Source organism: Rhinoderma darwinii, unplaced genomic scaffold, assembly GCF_050947455.1.
Source record: "Rhinoderma darwinii isolate aRhiDar2 unplaced genomic scaffold, aRhiDar2.hap1 Scaffold_140, whole genome shotgun sequence".
Classification (NCBI taxonomy): Eukaryota; Metazoa; Chordata; class Amphibia; order Anura; family Rhinodermatidae; genus Rhinoderma; species Rhinoderma darwinii.
Window position 1 is genome coordinate 462747 of NW_027461968.1, and position 12254 is coordinate 475000.

The following is a 12254-nucleotide window of genomic DNA, read 5'->3' on the forward strand; positions in this document are numbered from 1 at the left end:
CATAAATTGTAATGTGGGTTCTCCCGGGTACGGCAATACCCTACATGTGGCTGTTATTAGCTGCCTGGGCACACGACAGGGCTCAGAAGGGAAGGACCACCATTTAGCCTACTGGAGCTTTTCTGGTGCTAAGTCATGTAGGCAGAACCCCTGAGGTACCAGTACAGTTGAAACCCCCGAGAAGTGACCCCATTTTAAAAACTACACCCCTTAAGACATTCATCTAGTGGTGTAGTGAGCATTTTGACCCCACAGTTATTGTGTAAAAGGTAATGCGCAGCAGATGGTGCAAAGTGAGATTTGCAATTTCCTATGCATATATGCCATTTCAGTGTCTGATATATTGTGCCCAGCATGTGCCACTGGAGACATACACCCCATAAATTGTAATGTGGGTTCTCCCGGGTACGGCAATACCCTACATGTGGCTGTTATTAGCTGCCTGGGCACACGACAGGGCTCAGAAGGGAAGGACCACCATTTAGCCTACTGGAGCTTTTCTGGTGCTAAGTCATGTAGGCAGAACCCCTGAGGTACCAGTACAGTTGAAACCCCCGAGAAGTGAACCCATTTTAAAAACTACACCCCTTAAGACATTCATCTAGAGTGTAGTGAGCATTTTGACCCAACAGTTATTGTGTAAAAGGTAATGCGCAGTAGATGGTGCAAAGTGAGATTTGCAATTTCCTATACATATATGCCATTTCAGTGTCCGATATATTGTGCCCAGCATGTGCCACCGGAGACATACACCCCATAAATTGTAATGTGGGTTCTCCCGGGTACGGCAATACCCTACATGTGGCTGTTATTTGCTGCTTGGGCACATGGCAGGGCTCAAAAGGGAAAGATGAGGGGGATAAGCTGTGCGGAGTGCATCAGGGTAAATTAAAAATCAAGGGATGTATGGTAAATTTTAAAACAATCTTTCATACAGAGCCCTGGTTTTTCGGGACACGTGTCGCATTGGTATGTTGTGTCCTTCCTTATCCCCCTCTTATAGCACACTTTGCACCTCTTTTGACTTTTTCCCTTCTTGCCAGTTTGGGGAACTTCTCCTGGAAAGTGTTGCCCTGGTACGATGCGTGTGGCCTCGCTTCCAGAAGTACTGGGTGCCCCTCCTTCCTGGTCGCCAAAAATTAGGTTCTTTATAACCACCTCTTGAAATTCCAGGAAAGTTCCCCTCTGGCCTGCACATCGACGTAGCACGTACGCATTGTACAATGCCATCTGTATGATGTGCACGGCCAGCTTCTTATACCACACCCTCGATTTCCGCGTAGCGCTGTAGGGCTTCAGGACTTGATCTGACAAGTCCACCCCTCCCATGTACCTATTGTAGTCCAGGATGCAATCTGGTTTGGGGGTCTCTGTACTGGTACCTCGTACAGGTACATGGGTACTGGTGTGGCCATGTATTGTTGTCAATACAAGGACATCTCTCTTGTCCTTGTACTTGACACACAATATGTTGCTACTAGAATGTGCCCTGCTCTCACCCCTTCTGAGTGTTTGCCCAAGCAGTGTTTTAGGGAGGCCTCTAAGATTTTTTCTAGCAGTGCCGCATGCCGCAGTCCTTCTGGAAGCGAGGCACTTGAAGAGCGGGACGCTGGTATAAAAATTATCCAGGTAGAGGTGGTAACCCTGGTCCAGCAGTGGGTGCACCAAATCCCACACAATTTTTGCGTTAATTCCCAGTAAGGGGGGGCATTCTGGGGGCTGAATACTGCTGTCCTTCCCTTCATATATCCTGAATTTATATGTATACCCTGATGCACTCTCGCACAGCTTATACAACTTCACGCCATACCTTGCCCTCTTACTTGGCAGGTATTGGCGGAATTGAAGCCTCCCTTTAAAATGTACCAGGGACTCATCAATGGAAATACACTTCTCGGGGGTGTATGCTTGGGCAAACCGGGCACTGAAATGGTCTAATAGGGGTCTCAGTTTATATAAACGGTCAAAACTGGGGTCATCTCGGGGTGGGCACTGCTCATTATCGGCATAATGTAGGAAGCGAAGTATTGCCTCATAACGCATCCTGGACATGGCCATACGGTACATCGGGGTGTGGTATAGGATGTCCGTGCTCCAGTAGGTCCTAATGGATGGCTTTTTTAGAAGCCCCATGTTCAAGAGCAGTCCCCAGAACTTGCCCAACTCTGCTGCGTTTACAGGAGTCCACCTCTGGGATTGGGCATAAAATGAGTTGGGGTTCTTGGTGATATACTGTTGGGCATATAAATTAGTCTGGGTGACCATTAGCTCTATAAAGTTATCAGTGAAGAAGAACTTGAAAAAGTCCATCTCACTGAACCCTGCCGTGTTAAATTTGATGCCTGGGCTGCCCGTGTACTCAGGGATTTGGGGTTCATAATGGTCTGGTGTGGGCGTCCAAATGGGGTCACTTCGCTCAGGGGTATCACTTGTTGTGGGGTCACTTCTCTCAGGGATTTCTACTATGGTGGTGGTCCTGGGGCGTCTCCTAGGGGGTCCCTCCTCTTCATCGCTGGATGAGGAGGTAGACAAATAAAATAGTGTATCGCCATCCGACGAGTCTGTGTCGGAGGCCAGAAATGCATACGCCTCTTCAGCAGTAAATGTCCGTTGGGACATGCTTGTTGTGCGAAGACAAAATTTATATACTGCAAAAAAATAAATCCCTAACTGGGAGCAATAGGATAGCACAACTAGCACAAATGTGTGTTTTGTTTTTAGAGAGCAAGTGGACTTCCCTGACACTAAAGCTAACTAGGGCGAGGGTTCCTAACACTAAACCTAACTAAATTTTATGTGGACTTCCCTAACGCTAAACCTAACTACGGCGACGATTCCCTGACACTAAACCTATCTAGATTATTTCAAGCTTCCCTGACACTAAACCTAACTACGGTGACGGGTGCCTGACACTAAACCTATCTAATTATTCCGAGCTTCCCTGACGCTAAACCTAACTACGGTGATGGATCCCTAACGCTAAGCCTATCTACGGTGACCGATTCCTGACGCTAAATTCCCTGACACTATACCTAACTACGCTTTTTGACGGTTCCCTGACACTAACTAACCCTAATACTAAACTAACCAGTTAAATTTTCAAAATTGGCTAAACTAACTATTTTTTTTTGTTTCTTTTTTTTCTTTTTATATTTTTTTTTTTGTTTTATGTTTTATATAGAAAAAAATGAAAAAAAAATCCCCAGGGACCAAGAAATGTGGTCCTGAAGACTGAAAAGTGGTCAGTGATAGGAGATCACTGACCAAAAAACGTGGGTAGAACTCAAAGAGGAAGGGAACAGGAGTGGGTAGTGGATGGGGTGGTGGGAAGCAAAAAAAACGTTGTTTTAGAAACTTTTTTTCACTTTTTTTCACTTCTTTTCTCTCTGACTCTCTGCTCACAACCGATCTCAACGCCTCGCTAACTCCAACAGGGCGTTCAGGGCGGTTGCAGCAGGATGTGAGGTCAGAGAGAGGAAGTGACGAGAATGATCGCTGCTATTGGCTAGTTACTCACTGACTAGCCAATAGCGGCGATCGGCGAGGCGGGACCATAGTAAATGGTCCCGGCCCATTATGCTGTGATAGCATGCTGTCAGAAACAGCAGCTATCACAGCTCAGGAACGCCGGGCTCGAGCACTGCTGTGCTGAATGAGACCGATCGCTGCTATTGGCTAGTTACTCACTGACTAGCCAATAGCGGCGATCGGCGAGGCGGGACCATAGTAAATGGTCCCGTCCCATTATGCCGTGATAGCCTGCTGTCAGAAACAGCAGCTATCACAGCGCATGAACGCGCCGGGCGCGCGCACCGCTGTTCTAACTGCAAGACGTACTATTACGGCATGGAGCGCGAACGATAGAGCTGCCATGACGTAATAGTACGTCAAGGAGCGGGAAGGGGCTAATACTAAACTAACCAGTTAAATTTTCAAAATTGGCTAAACTAACTATTTTTTTTTGTTTCTTTTTTTTCTTTTTATATTTTTTTTTTTGTTTTATGTTTTATATAGAAAAAAATGAAAAAAAAATCCCCAGGGACCAAGAAATGTGGTCCTGAAGACTGAAAAGTGGTCAGTGATAGGAGATCACTGACCAAAAAACGTGGGTAGAACTCAAAGAGGAAGGGAACAGGAGTGGGTAGTGGATGGGGTGGTGGGAAGCAAAAAAAACGTTGTTTTAGAAACTTTTTTTCACTTTTTTTCACTTCTTTTCTCTCTGACTCTCTGCTCACAACCGATCTCAACGCCTCGCTAACTCCAACAGGGCGTTCAGGGCGGTTGCAGCAGGATGTGAGGTCAGAGAGAGGAAGTGACGAGAATGATCGCTGCTATTGGCTAGTTACTCACTGACTAGCCAATAGCGGCGATCGGCGAGGCGGGACCATAGTAAATGGTCCCGGCCCATTATGCTGTGATAGCATGCTGTCAGAAACAGCAGCTATCACAGCTCAGGAACGCCGGGCTCGAGCACTGCTGTGCTGAATGAGACCGATCGCTGCTATTGGCTAGTTACTCACTGACTAGCCAATAGCGGCGATCGGCGAGGCGGGACCATAGTAAATGGTCCCGTCCCATTATGCCGTGATAGCCTGCTGTCAGAAACAGCAGCTATCACAGCGCATGAACGCGCCGGGCGCGCGCACCGCTGTTCTAACTGCAAGACGTACTATTACGGCATGGAGCGCGAACGATAGAGCTGCCATGACGTAATAGTACGTCAAGGAGCGGGAAGGGGCTAATACTAAACTAACCAGTTAAATTTTCAAAATTGGCTAAACTAACTATTTTTTTTTGTTTCTTTTTTTTCTTTTTATATTTTTTTTTTTGTTTTATGTTTTATATAGAAAAAAATGAAAAAAAAATCCCCAGGGACCAAGAAATGTGGTCCTGAAGACTGAAAAGTGGTCAGTGATAGGAGATCACTGACCAAAAAACGTGGGTAGAACTCAAAGAGGAAGGGAACAGGAGTGGGTAGTGGATGGGGTGGTGGGAAGCAAAAAAAACGTTGTTTTAGAAACTTTTTTTCACTTTTTTTCACTTCTTTTCTCTCTGACTCTCTGCTCACAACCGATCTCAACGCCTCGCTAACTCCAACAGGGCGTTCAGGGCGGTTGCAGCAGGATGTGAGGTCAGAGAGAGGAAGTGACGAGAATGATCGCTGCTATTGGCTAGTTACTCACTGACTAGCCAATAGCGGCGATCGGCGAGGCGGGACCATAGTAAATGGTCCCGGCCCATTATGCTGTGATAGCATGCTGTCAGAAACAGCAGCTATCACAGCTCAGGAACGCCGGGCTCGAGCACTGCTGTGCTGAATGAGACCGATCGCTGCTATTGGCTAGTTACTCACTGACTAGCCAATAGCGGCGATCGGCGAGGCGGGACCATAGTAAATGGTCCCGTCCCATTATGCCGTGATAGCCTGCTGTCAGAAACAGCAGCTATCACAGCGCATGAACGCGCCGGGCGCGCGCACCGCTGTTCTAACTGCAAGACGTACTATTACGGCATGGAGCGCGAACGATAGAGCTGCCATGACGTAATAGTACGTCAAGGAGCGTGAAGGGGTTAACTTGATTTTAAATGATTCACTTTCAAATGTTTCACTTTCAGTTGCAGAAATGGCATTCTTTGACATTTGGGCCTTTTCATTTTCACTGCTGCTTGGTCACCAAATGGATCCCCTTGGATTGAGGCCTAGTCCTCTCCCCACCGCCCTGGAACTCTTCCCCGGCCTACGATGCCTGCTGTGACACCCCTGGCCCTGGAACTCTGCCCCGGCCTACCTCTGCTGTTCACTACCGCCTCTGACATTTTTGAACATACCCCACTTTAACTTGATTTTAAATGTGTCACTTTCAAATGTTTCACTTTCAGTTGCAGAAATGGCATTCTTTGACATTTGGGCCTTTTCATTTTCACTGCTGCTTGGTCACCAAATGGATCTCCTTGGATTGAGGCCTAGTCCTCTCCCCACCGCCCTGGAACTCTGCCCCGGCCTACGCTGCCTGCCGTCACACCCCTGGCCCTGGAACTCTGCCCCGGCCTACCTCTGCTGTTCACTACCGCCTCTGACATTTTTGAACATACCCCACTTGAACTTGATTTTAAATGTGTCACTTTCAAATGTTTCACTTTCAGTTGCAGAAATGGCATTCTTTGACATTTGGGCCTTTTCATTTTCACTGCTGCTTGGTCACCAAATGGATCCCCTTGGATTGAGGCCTAGTCCTCTCCCCACCGCCCTGGAACTCTTCCCCGGCCTACGATGCCTGCTGTGACACCCCTGGCCCTGGATCTCTGCCCCGGCCTACCTCTGCTGTTCACTACCGCCTCTGACATTTTTGAACATACCCCACTTGAACTTGATTTTAAATGTGTCACTTTCAAATGTTTCACTTTCAGTTGCAGAAATGGCATTCTTTGACATTTGGGCCTTTTCATTTTCACTGCTGCTTGGTCACCAAATGGATCCCCTTGGATTGAGGCCTAGTCCTCTCCCCACCGCCCTGGAACTCTTCCCCGGCCTACGATGCCTGCTGTGACACCCCTGGCCCTGGAACTCTGCCCCGGCCTACCTCTGCTGTTCACTACCGCCTCTGACATTTTTGAACATACCCCACTTTAACTTGATTTTAAATGTGTCACTTTCAAATGTTTCACTTTCAGTTGCAGAAATGGCATTCTTTGACATTTGGGCCTTTTCATTTTCACTGCTGCTTGGTCACCAAATGGATCTCCTTGGATTGAGGCCTAGTCCTCTCCCCACCGCCCTGGAACTCTGCCCCGGCCTACGCTGCCTGCCGTCACACCCCTGGCCCTGGAACTCTGCCCCGGCCTACCTCTGCTGTTCACTACCGCCTCTGACATTTTTGAACATACCCCACTTGAACTTGATTTTAAATGTGTCACTTTCAAATGTTTCACTTTCAGTTGCAGAAATGGCATTCTTTGACATTTGGGCCTTTTCATTTTCACTGCTGCTTGGTCACCAAATGGATCCCCTTGGATTGAGGCCTAGTCCTCTCCCCACCGCCCTGGAACTCTTCCCCGGCCTACGATGCCTGCTGTGACACCCCTGGCCCTGGATCTCTGCCCCGGCCTACCTCTGCTGTTCACTACCGCCTCTGACATTTTTGAACATACCCCACTTGAACTTGATTTTAAATGTGTCACTTTCAAATGTTTCACTTTCAGTTGCAGAAATGGCATTCTTTGACATTTGGGCCTTTTCATTTTCACTGCTGCTTGGTCACCAAATGGATCCCCTTGGATTGAGGCCTAGTCCTCTCCCCACCGCCCTGGAACTCTTCCCCGGCCTACGATGCCTGCTGTGACACCCCTGGCCCTGGAACTCTGCCCCGGCCTACCTCTGCTGTTCACTACCGCCTCTGACATTTTTGAACATACCCCACTTTAACTTGATTTTAAATGTGTCACTTTCAAATGTTTCACTTTCAGTTGCAGAAATGGCATTCTTTGACATTTGGGCCTTTTCATTTTCACTGCTGCTTGGTCACCAAATGGATCTCCTTGGATTGAGGCCTAGTCCTCTCCCCACCGCCCTGGAACTCTGCCCCGGCCTACGCTGCCTGCCGTCACACCCCTGGCCCTGGAACTCTGCCCCGGCCTACCTCTGCTGTTCACTACCGCCTCTGACATTTTTGAACATACCCCACTTGAACTTGATTTTAAATGTGTCACTTTCAAATGTTTCACTTTCAGTTGCAGAAATGGCATTCTTTGACATTTGGGCCTTTTCATTTTCACTGCTGCTTGGTCACCAAATGGATCCCCTTGGATTGAGGCCTAGTCCTCTCCCCACCGCCCTGGAACTCTTCCCCGGCCTACGATGCCTGCTGTGACACCCCTGGCCCTGGATCTCTGCCCCGGCCTACCTCTGCTGTTCACTACCGCCTCTGACATTTTTGAACATACCCCACTTGAACTTGATTTTAAATGTGTCACTTTCAAATGTTTCACTTTCAGTTGCAGAAATGGCATTCTTTGACATTTGGGCCTTTTCATTTTCACTGCTGCTTGGTCACCAAATGGATCCCCTTGGATTGAGGCCTAGTCCTCTCCCCACCGCCCTGGAACTCTTCCCCGGCCTACGATGCCTGCTGTGACACCCCTGGCCCTGGAACTCTGCCCCGGCCTACCTCTGCTGTTCACTACCGCCTCTGACATTTTTGAACATACCCCACTTTAACTTGATTTTAAATGTGTCACTTTCAAATGTTTCACTTTCAGTTGCAGAAATGGCATTCTTTGACATTTGGGCCTTTTCATTTTCACTGCTGCTTGGTCACCAAATGGATCTCCTTGGATTGAGGCCTAGTCCTCTCCCCACCGCCCTGGAACTCTGCCCCGGCCTACGCTGCCTGCCGTCACACCCCTGGCCCTGGAACTCTGCCCCGGCCTACCTCTGCTGTTCACTACCGCCTCTGACATTTTTGAACATACCCCACTTGAACTTGATTTTAAATGTGTCACTTTCAAATGTTTCACTTTCAGTTGCAGAAATGGCATTCTTTGACATTTGGGCCTTTTCATTTTCACTGCTGCTTGGTCACCAAATGGATCTCCTTGGATTGAGGCCTAGTCCTCTCCCCACCGCCCTGGAACTCTGCCCCGGCCTACGCTGCCTGCCGTGACACCCCTGGCCCTGGAACTCTGCCCCGGCCTACCTCTGCTGTTCACTACCGCCTCTGACATTTTTGAACATACCCCACTTTAACTTGATTTTAAATGTGTCACTTTCAAATGTTTCACTTTCAGTTGCAGAAATGGCATTCTTTGACATTTGGGCCTTTTCATTTTCACTGCTGCTTGGTCACCAAATGGATCTCCTTGGATTGAGGCCTAGTCCTCTCCCCACCGCCCTGGAACTCTGCCCCGGCCTACGCTGCCTGCCGTCACACCCCTGGCCCTGGAACTCTGCCCCGGCCTACCTCTGCTGTTCACTACCGCCTCTGACATTTTTGAACATACCCCACTTGAACTTGATTTTAAATGTTTCACTTTCAAATGTTTCACTTTCAGTAGCAGAAATGTCATTCTTTGACATTTGGGCCTTTTTATTTTCACTGCTGCTTGGTCACCAAATGGATCTCCTTGGATTGAGGCCTAGTCCTCTCCCCACCGCCCTGGAACTCTTCCCCGGCCTACGCTGCCTGCCGTGACACCCCTGGCCCTGGAACTCTGCCCCGGCCTACCTCTGCTGTTCACTACCGCCTCTGACATTTTTGAACATACCCCACTTGAACTTGATTTTAAATGTTTCACTTTCAAATGTTTCACTTTCAGTAGCAGAAATGTCATTCTTTGACATTTGGGCCTTTTTATTTTCACTGCTGCTTGGTCACCAAATGGATCTCCTTATTTTGAGGCCTAGTCCTCTCCCCACCGCCCTGGAACTCTGCCCCGGCCTACGCTGCCTGCCGTCACACCCCTGGCCCTGGAACTCTGCCCCGGCCTACGCTGCCTGCCGTCACACCCCTGGCCCTGGAACTCTGCCCCGGCCTGCCTCTGCTGCTCATTACCGTCTCTGACATTTCTGAACATACCCCACTTTAACTTGATTTTAAATGTTTCACTTTCAGTATTAAAAGTGTCATTCTTTGACATTTGGGCCTTTTTATTGTCACTGCTGTTTAGTCACCAAATGATGTCCTTGGATTGAGGCCTAGTCCTCTCCCCACCGCCCTGGAACTCTTCCCCGGCCTACGCTGCCTGCCGTGACACCCCTGGCCCTGGAACTCTGCCCCGGCCTGCCTCTGCTGCTCATTACCGTCTCTGACATTTCTGAACATACCCCACTTTAACTTGATTTTAAATGTTTCACTTTCAGTATTAAAAGTGTCATTCTTTGACATTTGGGCCTTTTTATTTTCACTGCTGTTTGGTCACCAAATGGATCTCCTTACCTACCAGCAATCACCCTGGTTCTCTGGCTGGGCATGGGGATGCAAGTTGCTCCCGCTGACCCCCTTCCACCCCACCGGGACCTACCTGCAATCACCCTGGAACTCTGGCTGGGCATGGGGATGTGGTTTGCTCCCGCTGACCCCCTTCCACCCCACCGGGACCTACCTACAATCACTCTGGAACTCTGGCTGGGCATAGGGACACAGGTTGGTCCCGCTGCCCCCCCTTCCACCCCACCGGGACCTACCACCAATCACCCTGGAACTCTGTCTGGGCATGGGGATGCAGGTTGCTCCCGCTGCTCCCCTTCCACCCCACCGGGACCTACCAGCAATCACCCTGGAACTCTGGCTGGGCATGGAGATGCAGGTTGCTCCCGCTGCCCCCCCCCCCCTTCCACCCCACCGGGACCTACCACCAATCACCCTGGAACTCTGGCTGGGCATGGGGATGCAGGTTGCTCCCGCTGCCCCCCCCCACCGGGACATTCCAGCATTCACCCTGGAACTCTGGCTGGGCATAGAGATGCAGGTTGCTCCCGCTGCCCCCCCACCGGGACCTACCACCAATCACCCTGGAACTCTGGCTGGGCATAGGGATGCAGGTTGCTCCCGCTGCTCCCCTTCCACCCCACCGGGACCTACCTGCAATCACCCTGGAACTCTGGCTGGGCATAGGGACACAGGTTGGTCCCGCTGCCCCCCCTTCCACCCCACCGGGACCTACCTGCAATCACCCTGGAACCATGGCTGGGCATGGGGATGCAGTTTGCTCCCGCTGACCCCCTTCCACCCCACCGGGACCTACCAGCAATCACCCTGGAACTATGGCTGGGCATGGGGATGCAAGTTGCTCCCGCGTCCCCCCCCCCCACCGGGTCCTTCCAGCAATCACCCTGGAACTCTAGCTGGGCATGGGGATGCAGGTTGCTCCCGCTGCCCCCCCTTCCACCCCACCGGGACCTACCAGCAATCACCCTGGAACTCTGGCTGGGCATGGGGATGCAGGTTGCTCCCGCTGCCCCCCCCCGGGACCTACCTGCAATCACCCTGGAACTCTGGCTGGGCATGGGGATGCAAGTTGCTCCCGCTGACTCCCACCGGGACCTACCAGCAATCACCCTGGAACTCTGGCTGGGCATGGAGATGCAGGTTGCTCCCGCTGCCCCCCCTTCCACCCCACCGGGACCTACCACCAATCACCCTGGAACTCTGGCTGGGCATGGGGATGCAAGTTGCTCCCGCTGCCCCCCCCCCACCGGGACCTACCACCAATCACCCTGGAACTCTGGCTGGGCATGGAGATGCAGGTTGCTCCCGCTGCCCCCCCCCCCACCGGGACCTACCAGCAATCACCCTGGAACTCTGGCTGGGCATGGGGATGCAAGTTGCTCCCGCTGACTCCCACCGGGACCTACCAGCAATCACCCTGGAACTCTGGCTGGGCATGGAGATGCAGGTTGCTCCCGCTGCCCCCCCACCGGGACCTACCAGCAATCACCCTGGAACTCTGGCTGGGCATGGAGATGCAGGTTGCTCCAGCTGACCCCCTTCCACCCCACCGGGACCTACCAGCAATCACCCTGGAACTATGGCTGGGCATGGGGATGCAAGTTGCTCCCGCTGCCCCCCCCACCGGGTCCTTCCAGCAATCACCCTGGAACTCTAGCTGGGCATGGGGATGCAGGTTGCTCCCGCTGCCCCCCCTTCCACCCCACCGGGACCTACCACCAATCACCTTGGAACTCTGGCTGGGCATGGGGATGCAGGTTGCTCCCGCTGCCCCCCCACCGGGACCTACCTGCAATCACCCTGGAACTCTGGCTGGGCATGGGGATGCAAGTTGCTCCCGCTGACTCCCACCGGGACCTACCAGCAATCACCCTGGAACTCTGGCTGGGCATGGAGATGCAGGTTGCTCCCGCTGCCCCCCCACCGGGACCTACCACCAATCACCCTGGAACTCTGGCTGGGCATGGGGATGCAGGTTGCTCCCGCTGCCCCCCCACCGGGACCTACCAGCAATCACCCTGGAACTCTGGCTGGGCATGGAGATGCAGGTTGCTCCCGCTGACCCCCTTCCACCCCACCGGGACCTACCAGCAATCACCCTGGAACTATGGCTGGGCATGGGGATGCAAGTTGCTCCCGCTGCCCCCCCCACCGGGTCCTTCCAGCAATCACCCTGGAACTCTAGCTGGGCATGGGGATGCAGGTTGCTCCCGCTGCCCCCCCTTCCACCCCACCGGGACCTACCACCAATCACCTTGGAACTCTGGCTGGGCATGGGGATGCAGGTTGCTCCCGCTGCCCCCCCACCGG